Genomic DNA, 25,448 nt, shown 5'->3' on the forward strand with positions numbered 1-25,448 from the left:
AGGTGATGTCTCATTGTAGTGTTGATTTATGTTTCCTCGATGATCAGTGATGGTGAGGCTCTTTTCATGTCTGTTGATGAAATGACTCTTGTAGGGAATTGGCCAACAAGAGGATTTTGGTTTGTTTTTATCTACTTACAGCACAGTTCAACATACATAGTAACACTCAATAAACACTCTTTCAATGAATGAATGTTGTCTATTCACTTTCACTCACAAATATAAGACAGTGTGATAGAGTGGAAACTGTATCATTTCTGGCATCAGACAGTCAGAAGTTTGATATTTGGCTGCAAATCATCTAACTGCATGACATTCTCTGAGTTTTAATTTCCTCATGCCTTTTAAGAGGATAAAGAGAATAGCAGCCAGCATATATCATGACGCCTGACAGTTCCATGTCACCTAAAAGTGTCATAGCATCCTTTAACCTGCTCCTGCTGGAAGGGGATGCTCTGATAATTACTGTTCATTGGGTACAGCACTGTCTACTCATTTTATCACAGAAATTCAGACAAGGAGTATGAGTCCAAAGATAAGTGACTACAGGATCTTTGATGATGTACATAGAATACATAGAAATTTTAGAATTCAAATATTTTTTGAAGATTTTATTTATTCATGAGAGACACACAGAGAGAGGCAGAGACACAAATATTTAAAGTTTTCTTTAGTAAAGGGGGATTGTGTTACTGTAAGTACAACATAGACTTTGAGGAAGTCAAAAAATACTCTGACTTTTCAAGACCTGGCTCTGCTGTTTGTCTTGTGCTTTTCTCAAATGTAGTGAGGGCCTACAACTACTTGGCAGAAATGTTTTGAGAATTAAGTAAGATTATATATGTATTTCTACCACAGTAAAACTATCACATATGTACTATAAAATGGAATAACTGGAGTTTCCCATTTCTTTTGCAAAGTGGAACCCTCTGAACCTGATACAACACCCTCTAGTTCATGAGCACATTTTTGCTCTTAACCACACAAAGGGTCAGCCACATTTGTTTGCAAAAAAAAACTATTTGTGCCATGGTTTCTTATTATTGAAAATATAGATCAACAAAGTATTACAAATGACATATGTCTGAAAGGTACAAGCCATGTTTTTTCTATTAAATCTAAGATAAATTTTGCAGAAATATTTATTAAAATAAGGTGTTAAAATGCAATTAAGGGTATGAATGAAAACACTTTAAAATAGATATTTAAAAAATCAATTAAAACCAAATAGGGAAAATTTATGTCCATACAAAAGCCTGTACATATATGTTTATAGCAGCTGTATTCACAATTGCTGAAACTTGGAAACAGCCCAGAGGTTCCTAAGTAGGTGAAAGGATAAATTAGGGTGCATCCAAGACAATAAAATGTTATTCAAGGACAAAACAAAATGAGCTATCAAACCATGAAAAGACATAGAAGAATCTTAAATCCATATTGGTAAGTAAAATAAACCAATTGAAAAGCCTTCATACTGTATAATTCCGACTGTATAACATTCTAGAAAAGGGAAAAATGTGGAGACATAAAAAGATCAGTAGTTGCCAGGAGTTAAAGGGGAAGGAAGGATCTAAAAGCAGAGCATAGAGGATTTTGGGGACAGTGAAACTACTCGATATGATGCTGTAATGGTGGGTACATATTATTGTATATTTGTCCAAACTCACAGAATGTACAACTCCAAGGGTGAACCCTAATGTAAACTATGGGCTTTGGGTAATTATGATGTGTCCGTGTAGTTTCCTTGATTATAACACCTGTACCATTCTGGAGAGGGATGTCGATAATGGGAAAGACTGTGCATGTGTGGGGAACCAGAGGAATATGGGAACTCTCTGTATGTTCAATTTTGCTTTGAACAGAAAGCAACTCTAAAAAACTAGTCTATTATAAAAAGGATTTTTGCACCTCTATGTCTCCACATTTCTGTAAATTCTCTCTTTGTTCTTAAGATACAAACTGGAAAACAGACACATGATGAATATGCTTTATGGAAAAATATGCAGAGACTCATTCTGAGGGTATTAGTTCCAAGAAAATGCCTTGACATCCTACACTGCAATATTTATATATGTGTATATAATATACACATATATTTTAACTACATAGAATATATTTAAGTTATTTTTAAAAACTGTTTTATTCCACCATATTAATTCATTAACTCAGTGACAAAATAGAATGATTGCTACTACATAGAATTTTATATATTTATGTGTGTTTATAAATACATTTATTGATCAAGTATACATAATTTAATTTTAAAGTAAACAGTGTAAACATTTGAAGTCACTGTATCACATGAATATAAAGCAGGAGTTGCTAAACTCTTCCTGTAAATGACTACATAGTAAATATTTTAGGTTTTGTAGGTCAAGAATCTCTGTTGCAAATACTCAACTCTGCTATTGTAGAATGAAAGCGGCCACAGACAATTTGAACAATTTGTAAACAAATGAGAATGGCTCTATTCCAATAAAACTTTTTTTGTGTGTTTGTTTGTTTTTAATGAAACTAGAAGGCTAGGCAGATTTAGCACATGGCTCCTTAGTTTACAGATTGTGATGTGAAGAAAGTGTGTTGTTTAATTAATATTAAAATAATATTAATTTCCAATGACTAGGTTACATTAATTATTTAAGATTTATTTATTTACTTTATGGAGAGAGAAAGAGAGCACTTGCATTCATGCATGCATAAGCAGGGGTAGGGGCAGGAGGGAGAAGGAGAGAGAATTCTCAGGTAGACTCCCCACTGAGTGGTCAGCCCAGTTTAGGCTCAATCCTAGGATCCTGAGGTCATGACCTGAGCCAAAAGCAAGAGTTGGCCACTTAATCCAACTGAGCCACCCATGTGTGCCTAATTTAAATATATATCATTTAAGCAGGATTTTTCTTTTCATAGATACATGCAAAATCTTTCATAAATTGTCAAAATGTCTTAGAGATACTATTATATTTCAGGGAACTTTAGCAATACAAGGATGTCTAGTTGTATAGTAAAACTTAGTCTGCAAACAGGCTGTTATTTTCTAAAATTCTCCATAATCAGCTCTTGACAAAATAACGCATATTTCACATTTCATCACGTTTTCAGTGAAGCTTGATATTCCCTGTTTTCCCATGTGCTTCTATCAGGTTTTCGTTTTGGTTTACTCCTGCCTGATGCTTTAAAAATTATTTGTGCTTTTTTATTTTCAAGAAATGATTTGGTCAGAGCCTTATTTGCCTTTGTGCAACTATAACCTTAACACAATATCTTGCAAAAGTAAAAATGATAGATGATTAACTAATAGAGAGACATAGAGCTAGGAATCAGAGGTGATGATTCTACATTTCTGGGATTATATGTCCATATTTTAGGTTGTTGATGTAGTGCCAACTAAGTATGTTTTTTTTTATAGAATGGGAACCTTTGTTATTTATGTATTTATTCATTTGCCAATTTTCTCTGTTTCGATTTATGTTATAGTTTAATCAAACAAAATTACTCCTTGGATGCAGAACTCCAAAGCAATGTCTGCTCACAGAAGAAAACAGTAACAAAACAAAACAGAAAACAAAAGAAAAATAAGAAAATATGGATACATATGAACAGATAAATTTTAATTATATCAAAGTAAGGGCTGCTGCAACTATAATTTAAAGGATAAATCTTCAAAAAAAAAATAAAGGATAAATCTTCTAAGGCACTACAACATGTTACCATATTCAAAAAAAATGTTTCTTTACCAGGAGCCAAGTTTTACTGAGTTTGACAAAAAAAAAAAAAAAAAAAAAAAAAAAAAGTTATTATTTGAAGTATATGGATTAGCTAATGTCTTGTTTATGTTGTTTTAATCATTATTTCAGTTTCTCCCATTTATCATTGTGATATATGCACACTCTTCAAACGAGAAGGGAAGTATAGCAGATTAGACTATTAGTAAAGAATAACATCTATAAATCATGCGTAGCAGAAGTTATTGTTTTTATTTTCAACTTTTTACACACAAGTCTATAGTGAATACCATTGGTTGCCAATTACCCCACCCTCATTGGGGGAAATTACCCTGTTTCTCATCCAAGTAGTTCTTACTACCAAGTGTGGGAGTTACTTAATGGTTCTCAGCATTTCTCTTTGGCATAATTTGTTCAGATATGAGGACAAATAATTATTTTAGTCAATAGGACAAAAGCTGAGTGTTTTAGGGACTCTTGGGAAAAGATTACTCTTAAGTGTAAGAAGAGAGCAAACAAACCTGGAAAACTAATAGTGTGAAGTCACCAGGTCAATTAACCCTTAGTCTACTTTATCTTTTCTATGTATGTGTAATATTTCTTTACTATTTAACCCTTTTTGGACATTTTCAAATTTTTTCTATCTTCACGTATCCTGAGGTTTTTTTTTTTTTTTCCAAAACCATCATGAATAAAATTTAATTTGAGAAATGGTATGCCCCAAGATGGTGGTGATGATGATGTAGACTTTATATGCTACCATCCTGACCACAGCTGATTGGACTAAGCCTACCTATCTAATTGGAGGGACCTTAATAGAGTATGCTGTGAAGTAAATAGATCTGGTTCATCCTCTAGGGACAGGTCAGAATCTGAATAACGTGATTTTCATCTTCTCTCTACTGTTAGATCTAAGCTTCATTAGCTGATCCATTCTTTACTTAGTCAATAGATTTACATTACTTAATTATTTGGTTTAAAAAAAGAAATCAGAAAAAAAATAAAAAGAAGAAAAGTAATCAATAAATCAATGAGTCGCTCTTTAGAACATTGATGAGTTGAAACATTTTAATTCAGATTTTTATTTAGATTAACTCAATGCAGTCCTGGCTAACAGCATCTGGAACATCACGCTCTGTTTCTCAGCCTGCTGGCAGAAGGCATTTGTAGACTCTACTCAGATTGCATGGGAAAGCTGTTAATTGTTTACCAGAATGTTTCTATAAATTTCTTTTTTTTAAAGATCTTTAATTTATTTATTCATGGGAGACAGAGAGAGAGAGAGAGAGAGAGAGAGAGAGGCAGAGACACAGGCAGAGGGAGAAGCAGGCTCCATGCAAGGAGCCTGATGTTGAGACTCAATCCCGGAACTCCAGGATCATACCCTGAGCTGAAGGCAGTCACTCAATCGCTGAGCCACCCAGGCGTCCCTGTTTCTATAAATTTCTCAGAATGTTTCTCTATATATGAAACAGGATCAATGTCTCAGGCATTATCCACCCCTTCCTCATGCTTATGCTGTGGTGTGGAGAGCTCCAGTAATCCAAGTGTAATGGCTTTGACTCTCATATGGGTAATGATGCACTTAATGCAGAGACTCTCCATTCTTATACTGTCATGTTCCATTCAGTATTCACAATTTCTTACTCTTTCTACATGTGGGAAAGATTTCATGTACTTTTCTTCCTGGTATAAGAAAAATGCACTTCTGGTAATCCCTGAGTTTTTATGGTGACTAGTCCCATCAGTCCAGCCGGTATACATTCTTGGTTGTGGCATAGATATAGAGACTACTCGATTCCAGCTAATCTGATGTTAATCCTTCTTACCCTCCAGGGAGGACAAACATTTCTTTAGTAATTTAAAGAACTTTGTCTCTAATTTTCTCTTTCCTTCTCCTGCTGCCCCTCCCTCCAGTTCCTGTTCTCTCCCTCCTCAAAAAATGAAAAAAACAAAAACAAAAAACTAAAATACTTTGTGTCTATATTAAAACCAAATCTAGTTGGTCACTTTGCATAGGTGTTTTATGATATATCTTCCACTTAAGAAAATTGCAAATCTATGTCAATGGTATTCCATTTGAAAACATGTAGTTCCAAACCCTACATTCTTCAGAAAATTTAATCCTGTTTCAGTGTAACTTCTGCCATAGTGATTATCCATTTACCGATACAGCAAGCAGCATAGCCAATGCTGACTTGCACTTGCACACTTACACCATATCATAAGCCTTGGATTGTGATGAACATACTACTCTCAGGTTGAAAAAGTATAGTTGCAACCCAAAGCAGAACTTCAAGTGATATCAAGACAGGAAACAATATCCATAAAAGGTTAGATTTGTACATAAACACTAGAACACGGGTGAAACTAGAGGACATTATGCAAATGATAGAAGTCATTCACAGAAGGATAAATACTGCATGATCCCACTTATATGAAGTTTCTAAAGTTGTCAGACTCATAGAAGCAGAGAGTAGAATGGTGGTTGACAGGGCCTGGGCAGGGAGATATGGGGAGTTGCTCAAGGGGTATAAAGTCACTATGTAAAATAAATACATTCTAGAGATTGGCTGTACAACATCTTGTCTGTAGTTTAGTATACTGTGTTATGTACTTTAAAATTTAAGAGGGTAGATCTCATGTTAAGTGTTCTTAACACAAGTTTTAAAAAATGCTTGAGGGAAAAAGCTTATTTTTGGTTTTGACTCACGTTACAGAGGCATCTAACATGTATTTAACACATGATAATTAATTTTATTTTTGTGAACTTAAATATGAGGTAAGCAAAGTAGACATCACATTATCAAATTAGTTACCACTGGGATTAGTTATAATCTCTTTCCTCCTATCCTTCCCTTGTTATGATAAAAACAATGAACATGTATATGGTCCCAATACTGTAGAATGCAAGTATCCTTCTGGAATCTGTGGTTGTCTCCTCACAATAACTGCATATGTAAACCTTAAAAATATTGAGTTTTTGAGACATAATCGTGGATGTAGCACTGTTTTATGTTAGGTACCGTTCATGTATCTGAATCTCTCTGATTTGATACAAAAATAATTTTAACTAAAAACAGCTTTGGTAATCAGCAGATAGCTTACTATTATGTATCATAATAAATAAAATTATAACATAATTTAATTACAAATTTGATTATAAATTTAATAAATTATATAATTTAATTTTATATAAATGTAATAAAATAAGTCTATTTAGGTAATAAATAAACCAAGGAAAAGAAAAGGATTTTCATTTAGACATTGCCCTCTCTTTCTGTATTTTCCTTGATTCCTGAGTAGAAAGACTGAATTAAGCAGCAGCCAGAAGGCATAGATGCAGAGTGGAAAAGCTCTTCTCTTTTTTAGTAACTTTTGTGCCTGTTTTAAATGATCATTTGTTTCATCAGCTAATCCCCAAGTAGAGGGCATGTCCTTTTCACTTGTAGGATTCTCTTACAGAAGTTGAATTCCCTCCTTATCACCTCAAGCCAATAAGCACTTTATTTTCCTTTTGCTTGTTGTTAGGGAAAAGGAGAAAAAAAAAAAAAAAGCCACTCATACCACTTGCTGGAGCTCTCTGCATTTTAATCCCAGCCTATGAACGGACATCAGAGTGCCCTTATGATATTTTGCACAAAAGGCTCAGTGTTCATGGCTGTACTCAGAGGACCCAAAATAGCATTCTGTAAGCAGTGACATACTGGTGGTCTGGTACTAAAAGTGCAAGCCTCTGTAACTCAGAGCAGTGTGACACATGTCAGCTTTGATGAGGAGTCTGTGAGGCAAAATAAGAACCCTCTCTACTACTCTTCCTCATGTGTTTATCATGAATTTTGAATTTCAATTTTTGCAGAACTCCTAGAACTTGAAGATACACAGGTAAGAACGGCATAATTAGGCCTATTTAAATATATAAATTACCTCAATGAATATAGGGCCAAAAAGTTCTTGAGAAACACTTTGTTAGTTTGTGCTTATAAGGGAAAAAAATTCTAAAAAATTTTAACTCACAATGTGTATATTAAACTATCTCTAAAACAAATATTTGTGAGAAAAACTTGCCATATCTACAATTCAGATTGAAGAAAATAAAAGTTGCTCGTATCCAGAATATTTAAACACTAAATTTCTTGAGAAGGATGTATCACTACTGTTTCTTTTTTTTCTCTAGGATTTTGATTTTTGACTTACTGTGTATTTATCTCTGTACTATCGGCTGCTCTGAACAATAAAGTCACCTTAAAAATATGTGAAAAATATAAATATTTTTAATGCAATTAATTATTTACTTCTTGGGAAATAATATTCAATGTGGGGCTTTCTGCATATCTGAAGAAAGTTAAATGTTCTTTGAAGGACAATCGATTCTCAAAGTTGATATAATTATTTTATTTTCTTCCTCTTTGTCAGTTGTTTTGACTATCAAACATTTTATTGAATTTAGAAAAGTCGGAAAGCAAAAGAGCTTAAGTAATTAAGAATATAATAATAATAATAATAGTAAACCTTTGAGCATTTTATCAATATAGACAAATACATATTCAAACATGTTCACATATTAATTTGCAATGAATTATATCCATCACATGTATTAAAAAGGTTAATTCATCAGACACACAAAATATGAAAGACACAAAAGTGTAAATAAGGAAATGCAAATTGTGAAAGATATTTAATATTGTTTCAGTTTTAATTTATTACAAGTAAGTTTAATAGGATTACTAATTTTAATAAAATATTCCATGTAAATTTGCCAAAAGGATTTAGTAAATCTGTAACTACCATATAAAAAAACACATGAAGGTAGCAACAAATATTTCTAAGTAGAATGGCAAATGTTTTCTTTATATAAATTCATATTTTAGATCTAGGAATTCATTTTTGAACTAATATATCTATAGAGAAGACATCGTTTATGTAAAATATTTACAAATGTAGTAATATATTTTTATTTTGGATAAATTTGCAATATCAAGTAATGTGGTAATATACATATAATTTCCTTTATTCCAAATTCTAAATACTTTAGATGTTTAAGTATCACACATTATAATTTTTAATTTGAAAGTATTGAAATTTTAATATAATGTGGACATTTCTGTTTACCAGTTGTGTAACCAATAAGCATATTCCCAAAAAAGAATAAACATTGGGATCCCTGGGTGGCGCAGCGGTTTGGCGCCTGCCTTTGGCCCAGGGCGCGATCCTGGAGACCCGGGATCGAATCCCAAGTCGGGCTCCCGGTGCATGGAGCCTGCTTCTCCCTCTGCCTGTGTCTCTGCCTCTCTCTCTCTCTCTCTCTCTGTGACTATCATAAATAAATAAATAAAATTAAAAAAAAAAGAATAAACATTACAAAAGGAAAAATCTAAAATTATTCAATTTTTACAAAATAATCATTTTATGAGATCTAGAAATCACCTCTAGATGACTTATTCTACTTAAATGTGTTTTCTGCTTTACCCAGGTTTTTTTTTTTTTAAGATTATATTTATTCATGAAAGATGCAAGAGAGAGGTAGAGACATAGGCAGAGGGAGAAGTAGGCTCCCTGTGGGGAGCCTGTGTGGGACTCGATCCCAGAACTCTGGGGTCACATCCTAAGCCGAAAGCAGACGCTCAACCACTGAGCTACCCAGGTGCCCCTTTACTGAGGTTTTATAACAATGACTGAAATGTCTTATATTATTATGTAAATTATATCTGTATTTTCAGTTCTCAATTTTAGTAATTCTTTATTTGTGCCCCAATAAAATATTGAAATATTTATACTTATACTTTTATGCTTAAACCCACTTTCTCTCTACCTTTCTCTCTCTCTCTCTCTCTCTCTGTTTCTATTTCACACACAAACTGTAGAAGTGTTAAAGAATATGTTATCTATTTATATGTTTTGTTTTGGTTTGTTTTCCCCTTTGGAATCTTTATAATGTGCTTTTCCCTGGGAACTTTTTAAAAAATTAGTTCAATTAAATTATCATAAAGTAAGATGCTTGAGAATGATTTGCACAAATGCTTCCCATTCATTCTTAAGAAATCAGACCCATCCTCCAGGAATTTGCCATAATCAAGATATGTATAATTTGATGAATGATAACAGATAAGTAAATATAAATTGATATTGAGGGACCCCTGGGTGGCTTAGTGGTTGAATGTCTGCCTTCGGCTCAGGTCATGATCCCAGGGTCCTGGGATTGAGTCTTGCATCAGGCTCCCCGCAGGGAGCCTGCATCCCTCTCTGCCTATGTCTCTGCCACTCTCTCTTCATCTCTCATGAATAAATAAAATCTTTAAAAAAACCTAATATTGAATTTTTTGACACACATGCTCTTAACACGAACCCTTTAAATATTATTATATTCAAAGTGTTACAGAGTGGTATTTAACATGTTATTGAGTAGTAATATAATAGAAATATATGTATCACATGATTTAATAGGATATATTGGTCTTTTCATATACCTTTCTTTCAATTGAGTATTTATTGCTACTGAGAACCATGATCATAAATATGAGAAAATGGAACTTTTATATTTTGTGGTCATGACAATTCCCTCTGATATTTATGATCTTCCAATACCTGTATCTTTGCTTTGGCATAACAGATTGAGGATGAAAAATAAACAAACATGAAACTTAATAACCCCACATGAATCCTTCCTTTCTAGCATTGATTTTGACAGCTCTCGGATTTGAGAAATGAGTGACTTTTGCTAAAGTGACCAGAAAGATGTTTGACACTTTTTAAAAAACCTATGCCATTAGTTTTCAACTCTCATCACCACTCACTAGAAAAAATCCACCTAAAATGCTCTAAAACTACCTTTTTATAACTTACAACAAATCAGTTTCCTTTTGAAATGATGCATTCCATCTTGAAAATTCTGATATGATCCAGTAAGAGCATTCATGTCTCACTTTAAAAACCACTTTAGAATTAGTAAAGCAGAAATGTTTTTGTCAGAAATTCATTGCACTACTCAATAAAAGACATTCAGAATCATCAAAGAATGTTTTAAAATTAAAGGAAAGCATATAGTAGTCAGAGATTTTGCTTTGACATACCTAGTCAGGTTTGAAATGTTAGTATTGGACAATGACGTATCAACATACAGGATCAGCATATCCACGTTTTATTTGTTCATTCTAAGAACTTACATGATAAATGAACTTTGTAAATTTGTAGGGTGTATATTAAAGTGGGAATAATTTTGGCAGTCAATTATGGCTTAAAATAACCTAGGTAATTTTCTCTATGTGCAAAATTTAGAAATGTCATTTCTGTGGAAATGAACAAATTATACATAAATCATAGAAAAGAAAAATGCCACCATTTTTTCTGTCTTTAAATTGTACTATAGCTACATTGTTTCCAAAAGTTTCAAAAGTTTGCCACTTATTTTATTTTTTTCGTCTCTAGCAGAGACTTTTTAAATCTCTAGTGAAGATTCTATGACATTTTTTTGATAAACAGAGAATTCTACTAAATGCAGAGAGAAACATAAAATGTAACTAGAACATTAAAAAGATAAAGAGAACAGGATATAGATGCATCTTTCTAAAAACTTTTTAATGGTATTGCAGTTTGTTATTGAAGTACTTCTTGATAATGCTTGAAAGTGCTTTTGAATTGTAAAGCAAAATATAACCTATTATTTACCTATAATACTGGTGAAAAATAAAGAGGCCATAGCACCACTTTTCAGGTGGATATAAGTCTCCTAAATAAGGCTGTTGCCTTTGTGTCTATATAAGACATTGGTGTTTCTTTGGTATTTCCTCTCTTTTATCCAATGTCTGTAGAGTATAACAATTCTATAGGCCTATCAGGATTTGACTCAAAATGATTGGTTAGTAATAAATGAGCATGTATGATAATACAATATTACTCAGCCATCAAAAAGAATGAAATCTTGCTATTTTCAATGACATGGGTAGAACCAGAGTGTATGATGCTAAGCAAAGTCAGTCAGAGAAAGACAAATACCATATGATTTCACTCACATGTGGAATTTAAGAAACAAAAGAGATGAATGTAGAGGAAGGTGGGTAGAAAAGAAAAAGAGAGGGAGGCAAACCTTAAGAGACTCTCACTAACAGAACAAACTGAGTGGTAAATGGAGAGAGGTGGGTGGAGGATGGACTAGATGGGTGATGGGTATTAAGGAGGGACTTGTGATGAGCCCTGGGTGTTGTATGTAAATGATGAATCACTGAATTCTACTCCTACTCCTTAAAACAAACAAACAAACAAAACAGTTGTGCCAAATTTTTGACCCAGTAAGCCTCTTTTCTGGAACTTTATCATATTAAATAATCTAAAAGTACATAAAGAAGAATATCTGGAACAAAAATAATTATAAATGATTGAGTAACATAACATGCTCTATATCTTAATAAAATAACATATAGCCATTAAAAATACCTTCTTAAAGTCTGTTAAAAATGGGTAAATGTGTTTGCATGCACAGATATATGTGTGAGTATTTGTTTATGGACAGATTTCAAATATATATATATAAATTTGATTTTTTTATAATATAATAATTTTAAGACCACACTAATTATTTGTTAAAACTCCATACCATTTTATTATTTCTTGTCCCTCATATTCTTATTTTTAATTTTTTAACATTTTTATTTTTATTACATTTAGTTAACATTTAGTGTTATATTAATTTCAGGTATATGATATAATAATTTAACACTTCCATAAATGCTAATCACAAGTGCATTCCTTAATCCCCATCACCTATTTAACCCATCTCCACACACACCTCTTCTTTGTAACCATCAATTTATTCTCTATAGTTAAGAATCTGTTTCTTGGTTTGCCTCTCTCTCTCTCTTTTTCTCTTTGTTAGTTTGTTTTCTTTCTTAACAAAACCACATATGAGTGAAATCAAATGTTACTTGTCTTTCTTTGACTTATTTCACTCAGCCTAATATTCTCTAGCTCCATCCACATTGTTGCAAATGGCAAGATTTCATTCTTTTTTTATGGCTCAGTAATATTTGTGTGTGTGTGTGTGTGTGTGTGTGTATCACATCCTCTTTATCCATTCATCAGTCGATGGACACGTGGCTATTTGCATCATTTGGTTATTGTAAATAATGCTGCTATAAACATTGGGAAGCATACATCCCCTTGAATTAGTATTTTTAATTCTTTGGGTAAATACTGGGCAGTTGTTGGATTGTAGGGTAGTTCTATTTTTCATTTTTTGAGGAACCTCCACACTGTTTTCCAGAGTGGCTGTACCAGTTTGTATTCCCACAACAGTGCAAGAGGGTTCCCCTTTCTCCACATCCTCGTCAACACCTGTTGTTTCTTCTGTTGTATGACATTTCATGTAGTATATGATACATATATAAAGTTACTTATATAAAATTTAAATTTAAACTATTTTAAAGATATGGAGCAATGTTGTCATTGTATGAGTATGTGTATTAAACCAATGTTAAAAACATGCAGCTCTTAAATCATAAATATTATTTCTATGAAATTATGTGACTTTGTATTATCATTGAGCATTTGAATTATAGGGAAATAGAAACAAACAATGCACTTTTAACACTGTATATATGTGAGCTAAGTACCCAAATTTTAGTAAATTATTAATTAGCTGCTTTCTACATATTAAGAAACAAAATGATGTTAGGGTTGCAGGATTAAAAAATATAATGAGGGATTATTTCATGTAAGAACATCATCTCTTCACAGAACATGTTAACTCCTTCTACACATTAAAGGGAGTGACTCATAGTCCACATAATATAAGTTTCAGGGAAAAAAAGACATCTTGTCAGTCAAAAGTCAATTCATTCATTCATCAGATTATACTGAATGCTTTTACATTTATCTGAAAGGAAACTTGTCTATCTTCTCTGGAATCAATTACAAAGGAATAAAAAATTTAAAGAATCTATTTCAACATGCTTTTTAAATCCATTCATATCTCAAATTAATTATATTCAAGTTGATTTTTCTTCCTGAAATGTATATGTATTTTAAACCCATCCCATCTCTTGGAGATACACTTTTTTCTAGATTTACATATGTATCTCTTCTAAATTTTCCTATATACATTTTATTTAGAATTAAAGTGATATACCCAATCTCTTATTTTGGGAATTAGGGAGTAGGAGTTTATCTACTCTGTAAGCATGACATTCATGTTAAAGGGATGTAAAAAAAAATCTCCCTCTTGAGATGTTTCCAATATTATATTTACTAAAGTACATTACTTGGCCATTCTTTTTACACAGCTAATAGCATACAATCATAAAATGATATCCTCAGAATGTAAAATAGTTGATCAAATATTCTACTAAACTAGTCCATCTGGTTTGAAATTTTGTCTTCAAATTGTATTCTTATGACCATAAAGTCTAAATAAACTCAACAAGATTAACTTTAAAAATGTGAACTCGTCAAAAATAATTGTAGTCTACTAAGTTATTTTAACTTACATTCCGAAAGCAAAAACATAAAACAAATGATATAGATTTTTTTAAGATTTATTTATTCATGAAGGACACAGGTAAAGAGGCAGAGACATAGGCAGAGGGAGAAGCAGGCTCTCCATGGGGGGGCTTGATGAGGGACCGGATCCCCAGGATCCTGGGATCACGCCCTGAGCCAAGGGCAGATGCACAACCACTGAACCACCCAGGCATCCCTAGAATTTTTTATTTGTATGTTTTATATAAAGAAACTAAGAAAGCATTGAGTTTTTTATTATACAATTTGAAACTCAATTCCTTTTTCACAGAGGTGTCTGTGCAAAAATATTTTGTTCCAAAATAATTATATATTTTCATTTATTTTTTAAAACCTGTCCTTTGAAACATACAATCCATATTATGATCCAAAATTTATTATAATTCTACTCCAAACTTTTTGTGGATAACTATTGAAATACTAAATTAAACTCCTTACCAATTCATTTTTTTTCAGTTTTGAAATTGATTTGAGTATCATCCTAACACATGAAACAATCTAAGAGATTAAAAATGTGAAATTTCTTGAATTTATTCTTTTAATTTTCAAGTCAGTGAAGTGTAAGGAAATGATTATATTATTGCTATTGATTCATCACAATGAACAGAATTTATATACTTTGGTGCTTGGTCTATTTTTTTCTTTGCAACATCTTTGCTTATTGCTCATTTGTCCAACAAACAGAGTCTCAAAAACTGCATTTCTATCTTAAAACATTTTTCCTTAAATCCAAACTGCCCAGTGAAGAGATCTCTGCTTTTCCTCTGTTAAAATTTACTTTGAATGACTCATCTATTTTTCGAACTCATCAGTTCTAGGCTCTAATCACTCTTCAACCCACTCTCTTCTGCTTTAATCCCTCCTAAAACTTCTCTTTAGCTATTCAGCAAGATGTACTACTTTTTGTTTGTTTTCTTTTTAATTGACAAATAGTATAAAAAAAACAAATCTGGGCACTTAGGGTGCATGTTAGTTTTGGTTATAGGTAAATTACTTAACAATATTGGTATGGCCTTTTTTCAAGACAAGTTAAGAACGATAGCTATTTTCATGTGCATTTGTTAACATTGATTTTTTTAAAAATTAGATACACTCATTATGGAACTCTCCTTTCCCGATACCATGAGTGTTGTCAACGACTAAATCTTTCTACCATACAATTCTCATTGTCATAATTCTGTCTAGTCTCTTTAAACATTTGAGTATGTCAAAAATTAAATAGCTTCAACTATTAGTTTATATTTTTATGTGATAAATAATACATTGGTAGACAACATTTTGCACCAAATTTTCTAAATTCCAATTTATTTCCTTAGTATAAAATTTCAGACATGAATTCAGTAGATAAAATGGTGTGAGATCTTTAATGCTCCTGAAACATATTTTCTAATTTAAAAATATCATTTAGTTTATCTTGCTGGTATGGGAAACAATTCATGAGAAGAAGTCATGGATTAAGAACTTGGAGGTTATAGGAAGTGAGTGCATATATTTGCGAGACTAAGAGGTAGAATTGACCATAGATAAAGCTTGAATATGTACAGAAGGTAAAATAAAGAGAATGTTGAAAGGGGATTCCTTATTCAAGTGTCAGTTTTTGAGTGGATACTAGTTTCATTCAGTGAGAGAAAAAAACATAATGATGAACAGGAATGAGCAATAAAAGATAATGGTTTATTTTTGGGGTATGGACTTTGAAATGCCTCTTGGAAAGTAGGTCTATAATTAAAGAAAGAGATAAATATGAACTGTTGAGACTCTTTTGCGATATTTTAGCATATAGAGATTAATTGTAGACATAAAATCCGCAGATATTATCACACATATAGAATGGGCAAAGTATTCTGAAGAATGGAACTCTAGTATTTAAGGAAGAGAACAATAAGATGAAATAGAGATTCTTGAGGTGAAAGAGGAATTGAAAGTGTGTAGAGCTTTCCAAGCCAAAAAAGAGAGAAGTTTTAAAAAGGGAGTGCAGTTATGATGAAGGTAACAGTGTGCTATGCCACTATAAAGTTGATTTCAGAAAGGAAAGAAAAGATTTTATTGAATTTTGTTAAAGAAATAAAGGGGAGCCCTCTTGACCTGGATGGATGAGTGAATTTTAGTACTGGGGGGAAAAGCCAGGTTGCATTTTCCATAAATTGGATGAGAAAATGTGGAGAGAGTGAATGGATGTTTATTCTGTAATAATATTTCCTTTCCATATCTTTGAGTTTTTTTATGTTGTGCCTTTTGAATTAGTCCTCTAGTAATCATTTTTATCATATTTTTTTCTACCTATGCCTTCTTTCTTCTATTAAGATTTTTCTTCAAAGTTACCTTTCAAAATTTCCTCCTATACACACCTTTAAAAAGTAGCCAGGAATTACAATTCCTGTTCTCTAAATACTCTTTCAAGCTATAATTCTTTCATCGAGGAAGTATCTTTTATTTATCTAAGGAACTTTTGGTTTTCTTTCTTTTTTCCTTTATTTCTTTATATTTGTTGTTGTTGTTGTTGTTGTTCTCAACCTGGCATTTGTTTCTGCTTATTTTCAGTTATATTTTTATGCTTTGTATTTGACTTGGACTTTTTCTTTCAACTGGAGTCTTTTCCCAAAAGGAACCATAATAAGTAACGTGAAAATTGTTGGGAAGTCTTATTGTATGAGTGGGGAATAGAGACTGAATACTTTCAGACTTCATAGATATTTTTCTGGCAATGACCAAGGTGATTGATTTAAGGATCCTCAAATATCATTACAGTTTTTGTCTTGAAGCTATATATTTCTCTATTCAATGAAGTTGAAAGGTAGACAGGTAGGTAGAGAGAACTTCAAGTTATAAGATGATAGAAATTAACTTTTCTATATTTAGATGTGACAATGGACTTATAATGGTTTTATCCTTCTGATATCTCTGAAGTGTCTTAGGTCCTGTGACTTATTATGCACATTTCTACTCCTGTCTCCTACCAGATCCTGGCATTTCACATAATAGAAACTGTACACATTAGCCTTGGGTGTATTAACCTGAAATCATTTGTAATCGTTAGGAAATGTTTCCCATTCCCAATTGCTTTGAGTCAGAAAGAGCTTTATCCTGAATGATTTAAGCATAATGCATATTGACAGTTATTCCTTTGATTTTTTATTCTTGTAACAGTGAGGACTTACTAGTGATTCTCTTCTGCACTTTAGGAGGTGATGAATTAGAATTTTCCAAAGAAATTTGAGATTAGAAATATTTAAATAAATGCCATGTTTTTATGATATAATAATAACTACCTTTATTGAACATTTAATATGCTCCACATCCAGCTTGTTATTTTTGTGTGATTTATCACAGCATACCTAGAAGTTAGGTATGTTATCTCATTTTGCAGTTGGAGAAACTCAATCTGAGAATGTTTAAGTACTTTGACTAGTGCCATGCCGCTATAATATTATAAAGACACAAATCTTTACATTTTATGCAGATTCTCCTTAATGCTAATCGTTAATTTAATATTAAATGAAGATTTAACTAAGTAAAATAATTAAGAAAAAGAACCAGATAAAAATTATACTGTTCATTTGATTTAATTCCTATTCTCAATATGTATTACTTATAAGAACCATCTATTGCAGGTATAATGCAACAACCAGAACGTTACTACCATAAGATCAGGGCATAAAGTAAAAGTCTGTCCAAGAACCCATGCAAATTGTTCTCTTGAAGAGAGAGAAAAACAAGTTAAGGTGGGAGATATGAAATTAAGTAATCAAAATGGCTATGTTATGCTCCTGCACTTTGCGAAGCAGTCTCCAGATAGGTGACTCCCTCATATAGTGTCCTATAGGTAACATAGAGTGTGCCCAGGACCATCAACTGAGCTGTGGCAAAATATGAAAAATTCTATTTATGTTGATATTTTACCTTATACTCTTGTATTTCGATTTTGAGTATGTTTTTATGAAATATCTTTATGGTGGTAAAAGTTGTAGATGTAAATGATTAGCATATAAATACATATTACAACATTGAAGTTCATCCTAAGCATTTTTTCCATATGAGAATAAATATGAAAATTTGGAAACCCTGGCCAGCATCTACCCATATATTTCTTTTCCAAAATGGTATCCATATTCTAGAAAATGGTTCCTGCAAAGTTAAGGGTACCAGCTCTGGAGGAAGTAAACTGCTTGGGTTTAACTCCAGCCTGGCAGATTCTTACATGACTAAGCAAATCGAGTTAACTTCTATTTGCTCACTCTCTGCATTTATCAAAAATAATGGAACATATACCATAGAAGTATTGTAAGATGAATCAGTTAAAAATGGCATACTCTTTGTAAAGTAATAATCAAGAAAAAAGCTCCCAATACATGTTAGACAAGATGATGATGATGATGATGGCTGGTGGTGGTGTTATCCTTGGACTACTTGCCTGGAATCACTTTGGAGCTCATTATGATCACCTAAATGGTGAATAAGAATCTGTGGAGTATGGAATCTACATTTTATTTGGCTTTTCAGTTAATTCTAATGTGAATAAAGTAAGTAAATCATTTCTCAGAAATTGAGGGACTGAATCAACCAAGTTATTATTTATTCTTATTTAAATAACAAAGAATTCTCCATATGCATAATAAAAATTTTAAGTAGAAAAATGTAATCATGTCTAGCACGAAATAATAGTTTTGTCATGTTTGCTCATGTTTTAAAATAATAATTATTACTATAATGTTTGCATGGTAGCTAAAATGCTTTAATATTTTAATCAGTTCATATGAATCAGGTACTGTGTCATACATTTTTAAATTTTGCATTGATTCCACACACACACAAAATCGAGTGTATGACTTTAAAATTTTTCCATTCACTAAGATTTAGGTCTTTAAAAAGTCATGTTTATATTATGCGTTTTTCAATACAAAATTATATTTTCCACATCATTTGGCAGTGGTGCTTACTAAGTATTGCTTTTGACGGTAGAATACATTTATTGCTATTAGAGTTATAAAGAATATGTACTGAAAACAATTGATAATTGGAGAAAGGAACATTTAGATGACATATTTGACGCGGTATTATGTAGCTACTAATACAACATCAGCAAAAAATGTCAAATACGGTGCAACTGTGTCTTTATTTACTGTAGTAAGCAGTAGCTAAAAAGATTTTTAACAATTGAAAAACAAAATAAGATATGCAAAATGGAAATTGAAGACCAAATAAATAATTTTATAATAAATTCTCAAGGTGGTAAAATGCATTGTTGCTAAGAAGAAAATATTTTTTTCTTGTTTCTATGGTGATATATAAATTCAATTTGCCAGATATCACTTATGTGATGAGAATAATTAACTGATAGGATTTCATGTTTATCCAAACAATGTTTTGGGAGGAAATGCTTCATTTTACTGTGATTGTGGAAATTTGCACTCTACGTACATGGTAACTGGTGATTTTGTCAAACTGCCTTGATCTATTTCTGGATCAAGAAATCTCCAAAAGAGGAGTGTCTGGGTGGCTCAGTCAGCTGAGCATCTGACTCTAGATTTTGGCTCAGCTCATGATCTCAAAGTTGTAGGATTGAGCTCTTCATCAGGCTGCTTATGATTTTCTCTCTCTCTCCATCTGCCACTCCCCCCACTCTCATTCTCTCCGAGATAAATAAATAAATCTTTTAAAAAAAGAAAGAAATCGTGAAAGTGTACCTTATTCATCATTCTTTGAAATTTTTACTTTCCTAATTTTTTTTAGTTAATTTTAATTTTGAAAATCATTACTTATTGGTTCTATACTATCTGAAAGCTGTGACTTCATTCGAATTAAACTGATAATAAAAGAAATGTGATATACATATTATATTCTAATTGGTCAATCAGTGGTACATCTGCATGAATTATAATTTAGTCTTCAACCTGTATAGAAATCACATATACACACAGGCACACACCAATGTGCGTAAGTCTTGAAATAAATGAATTGTTTTACTTATTTAGACAAATTTTTCGTTTGTGTAATGCAACTTTGATTACTTCTAGTCATAAAAATTAAAAATGAATCAGATTCAACAATTATAAAGATAAAATCTACTTGGGATCATCTAAAACTAAATCTACTCTCATAAAGCATACTACGGTGACCCAAGTCATGACAATTTCTCAATTCAATTTATGTAGATATAAGATCCTAAGGTCTAAAAAGATGCTGTCGGAAATAAACAGTAGAATAGTTTTGCATATGATATTAACTGGAAATCATCATATGCTTTATAGTCTATATTATGTAGCTTATAATTTATATTCTGTGTAACATATTTATACTATCTACAACATATATTATAGAGAATACATAATATATGAATTATACTTTATATATTAAGTTTTTATTATGTATTATATACATAGAGAGCAGTGTGTATACACTAGGAATGCAAGAATGTCTCAATATTATTGAATCTATTCACTCCATTCTGTACCTTATCAGACCAAATGAAAAGAAAGACACCTTGTGGTAATCTCAATTCATAATCTCAATTAAAAAAAAAAACATAAAACAAAAACTATTTTCTTCATTTTAAAAAATATTTATTTATTTATTTGAGAGAGAGAGAGAACATGTAAGTGGGAGAAGGGGCCAGAGGGAGAGAGAGAATCCCTGAGCAGACTCCTTTGCTGAGCATGGAGCTTAACATGGGGCTGGATCCGAGGACCCTGAGATCATGACCTGAGTTGAAATCAAGAGTGTGACACTTTAACCAACTGAGCCACCCAGACACCCTAACAAAAACTTATTAAAAACTAGGAATAAAAAATAACTTATTTGGCTTAGTAAAGTATATGACAAAGCTCACAATATCCCACTTAATGTTTACTAAAAGCCTTTCTATGTGAAAATTGGGAAAAAAGTGAAATTTTTGAAATTTTTGCATGTATGTATGTATGCATGTGATGAACTTTTAAATTATTGATAATTATTTATTACTTGGTGTTGTGAGATTAGAGAGTCCTTGGTTATCTCCCACTGGATCCCTGTGCCCTTGACTTTCCTTTTTTAAGATTTTATTTATTTATTCATGAAAGACACAGAGAGAGATTGAGAGAGAGAGAGAGAGGGAGGGAAGGAGAGAAACAGGCAGAGGGAGAACCAGGCTCTATGCAGGGAGCCCGACGCGGGACCTGATCCTGGGTCTCCAGGATCACACCCCAGGCCAAAGACAGGTGCCAAACCACTGAGCCACCCAGGGATCCCCTGCCCTTGACTTTTCAAAGTTTCTTCTGACATACAACTCAAGCATATGCTTATAGGCTCTGAGTTTAAAATTGGAAATAGAAATCTACAGGACTGAACATACAAGTGTCCACCCATAATAATTCAACTAATCTTTCCTGAATTAAATAAGCTGAATTGAATCTATAAGTCAGATAATTATTAGGAGATTACGATTTAACGGTTGGGTTAGTGGGCAGGAGAAGGAAGAAATATAATTACTAGTACTATTGGAGATTTAGGTCTATCTATGCTTTAGTCTTTAGACTATCAACATTAAAATGTAACAACTGGCCAATATATGAATCACAAGGAAAAATTAAACTCAGTAATGAAATATTTTAAGTATTTGCTTTAAAACTCTTGAGGAGGGAACCTATGTGGCTCGGTGGGTTGTGTCTAACTCTTGATTTCAGCTCAGGTCATGATCTCTGGATTGTGAGGTCAAGCCGAGTCGGACTTTGTGCTCAATAGGGAGTCTGCTTCTCTCTCTTCCTCTCCTTCTCCCTCTACTCCTCCCCTGCTCATGCTTGCACTCTCTCTCTCTCTCTCTCTAAAATAAATAAATAAAATCTTAAAAAAATATAAATAAATAAAATTAATCAGAAAATGGTCAATAAATTTAGTACCTAAAACTATGGAGCAAATATCCTAGGAAAATCAAGACAGTGTTGAACTAGAAGGAAGAATTATGCAGGCCATGGAGATTTGTACCTTATTTACCCTTAAAATGTTACCTTGGAAATGGCTTAACTTGGGCAGCTGTCTGGAATAATGTTTTTGAAATTAATATGGAAATGTACTTGTCCCTGAGCACATCATATTTCTCCTCAACTCTGACCCTATTCGACTTCTTATATTCTTTCAGGTTAGGTATTTTTGCCTCTTTTATTACTCTGACAAGACTTTATTCCAGCTATTATCTGTAGCTGGCCTTTGTGAGTCCTTTTTTCTCATTAGTTTATATAAGCTCACTTTGATCTTTCTTCTCTTCTTAAATGGAGGTTAATAATTAGTTTTTCACTGAATTACAAAGAAAATCAACAAGAGAAAACATGAAGTACCTATGAGGGCTCCAGGAATATAGTTGGGGGTTTTATTAGGGTACTAGGCTATGTAGCCAAGTAACTACCCAGTTTTCAGTAACTTCACACCACAAATATTTAATGAGAGTTATGGGGGTACAATATTCAGTTCCACACAATTGCCAGTGCCTTAAGCTTTGAGTCTCTACTGTCTCATAGCTACAGCATCTGATTGCCAAAAGAAGGTAGGGATAAAGACAAGGCCTTTCACTGCTTCAGTTCTGAAGTGATAACCATCACTTTTACTTATAAATGGTGAAGAAGCTAATCACATAACCCTGCCAAATTGTGGGAAAGGTATTGGTAAACAATAGTATGTCTCCTACAGTGTTCAAAAATTGTTACTTCTTTTTATTACTCTCTTATGTCTCCTCCATGCCATTTCAGTTTACTAATCTTCCAGAAAATAGGTATGCATTAAGAAATCCTAAAGAATTAAAGGTAAACTTTTCTTAGAGCAACAGGATGTAAGGGAAGATACCATGATAACAATGACAATTCTGAGTATGGAATCACCAAGTGCCCACTTAGAATCTTCACCTATAAGTTTTGCCAATAGATACCTCAGTATTTCTAAACCTACCTTTGACATTCCCTACACAGACAATGTGTCTCGAAATTCAGCTGGCCATCAAGTTTTGTCAATGTTGTTTCCATGTTATTTATTGATTCTTTTACTTGCGTTATCTCTTTCTATGGGCCATGATTAGTCCGAGTGCTGGGATACATCAACACCCATAAGTGAGTGATAAACAGCCTGGGCCCAAGGCAGTAGACCCAGGGAAGCAAAATTTCAATGTTTAGAATTGCAAATGTTTTTAGCACTGATGAGAAGATTAAAAATATTTAATTAAAAGCTAACATAATATTAAATGATTAAAGTAAAAATATATATCTGTATAAAATTAAATATAAAGATAGGCATGAATGTGGGAATTAACATAATAGGCAAGACATATTTCCCAAGATATTTCAACTGAAGCAGTTCAACGACCTGTCATTTTCCAGCATTAATATACTTGCTTTTGTTAAGTAGGTAGACAAGGTTTTTTTTTTTTTTTTTTTAAAGATTTTTTTTAAATTTTTATTTACTTATGATAGTCACACAGAGAGAGAGAGAGAGAGAGAGGCAGAGACATAGGCAGAGGGAGAAGCAGGCCCCATGCACCGGGAGCCCGACGTGGGACTCGATCCCGGGTCTCCAGGATTGCGCCCTGGGCCAAAGGCAGGCGCTAAACCGCTGCACCACCCAGGGATCCCACAAGGTTTTAAATGGATTTACACAAATATACAGTACCCTTTGAGGCAGTGTCTATAACATAAAAAAATTAGACTTTGAGGTTAGTCTGTAACCTGTCACCAACCCACCCATGCCACTGCTCTAACAGTAATTATAAAGGGACTTATGGGATAAAAGAGGACTTTTAAGAGACATTTCAAAACCTCCACTTTTTTTCCTTTTAGAAATATATAACTCCTTGAATTAAGAGAGAAAAGAATCCCTAAATACTTCCCCTGTAATAATTTAACCACTCACAGCTCCAAGAGCTGCATTTTACTATTTGTTTCACACTGAAGTTTTATAAAATTTGCTTGCTTCACACATTTGGATCTTGATATCAGAAGTTAGATGTGCTTGTTTGAGTAAAGAACAAACTGAGGATTGCTGGAGGAGAGGTAGGTGGTGCATGGGCTAGATGGGGGATGGGCATTTAGGAGGGCAGTTGTTGGGATGTGCACTAAGTGTTATATGTAAGCGATGAATCACTAAATTCTACTCCTGAAGTCAATACTACAGTATATGTTAACTAACTAGAATTCTTAAAATACTTAAAAATATAAAAAATATATTGACAAAGAGAAATGTTTTACCTTACTTTTAAGTAGCATTTTAGAAACCATAATTTTGAGAGTTTTCCTTTATTCCCCAAGCTTTAGAACTTCCCGACCATTGCAAATTATTAGTCTTTTGATACATCATTTTGACCAAGCCACTCACAGTTTTCTAAAGATGGAGACGTTATATTAATTGCCATCTGTTTTTCTCTGTGAGAAGCTCCTTAGTTGAGCTTAGTTTTAGCTTTCCAAAGCCTTCCAGAATATATTATATTTTTATAAGTTTTCACAGATGGAATAATTATCTTTATGTAACCAAGAGGAGGTCATAGAAAAGACAATTCATAATTAGATTCAGTTACAAACTGTATAAGTGCATAGATTATAATATTTTTCATCCCTTAAGTCATAATTAGTCTTCTTTGAAAGCATAATTGTTCTGAGTCACACTGGGATCATTTTCAGCCTATATATGTCCATGCAATATCACATATTATTTCAAGCATGACAATGTTTATTTGTCATAGTCACATAGTCATGCTAGAAAAAATGACATTTAAATCATTTGAAAATACGTGTGGAACACATGCATTAGGGGACATGTATCCTACACTATTTGTAGTAGTTATTTATAAAGTCTTTTTTAATATGTGTGTTGTTTGAAGAAATAACAGTAGCTGAATATTTAAAGTTTAGAAATAAGTCATTAGATCTCCCCCCTGCACTTATAGGTAGCTATTTTTGCGTAGTTCAAAACACTTACTTAACACTTAATGTGTGTCAGACAGTATCTAGGCACATTAACTCATTTAATAAGATAATTCCATGGGATAGGCACCAATGCTGACCTCATTTTTCAAATGAAATGAGTAGGTACCCAGAGGTCAAACCTTTTGTTAGATCATACAGCTAGGGGGTGGCAGTTCTTCCGTGACCCCTCACTCCACCAAGCTGCCTATGGAACATTTCATCTCAACAAATTTGGGAGGGTAACCCCAGAGAGGTAGTTAGTAGTGATCTCTTGATCTTCACTATGGTACTAAATAAACTTTGCTTT

General features: G+C 32.7%; 1 protein-coding gene and 1 pseudogene across 2 annotated transcripts in view; one reads left to right on the forward strand and one right to left on the reverse strand.

Annotated features, from left to right (window-relative positions):
• LOC100686966 overlaps positions 1–17,643 on the reverse strand; it is a 76,217-nt pseudogene extending 58,574 nt beyond the window's left edge.
• Positions 7,420–25,448, forward strand: part of CDH19 (cadherin 19) — a 94,507-nt gene continuing 76,478 nt past the window's right edge. The window contains exon 1 of one of the 2 annotated variants that reach the window (XM_038525832.1): positions 7,420–7,604. The gene's annotated coding sequence lies outside the window, so the exon portion shown is untranslated. The remainder of the gene's footprint in view (positions 7,605–25,448) is intronic. The other variant, XM_038525831.1, reaches the window with a different exon arrangement.

The sequence above is a fragment of the Canis lupus genome, chromosome 1, assembly GCF_011100685.1.
Source record: "Canis lupus familiaris isolate Mischka breed German Shepherd chromosome 1, alternate assembly UU_Cfam_GSD_1.0, whole genome shotgun sequence".
In the NCBI taxonomy this organism is placed as follows: Eukaryota; Metazoa; Chordata; class Mammalia; order Carnivora; family Canidae; genus Canis; species Canis lupus.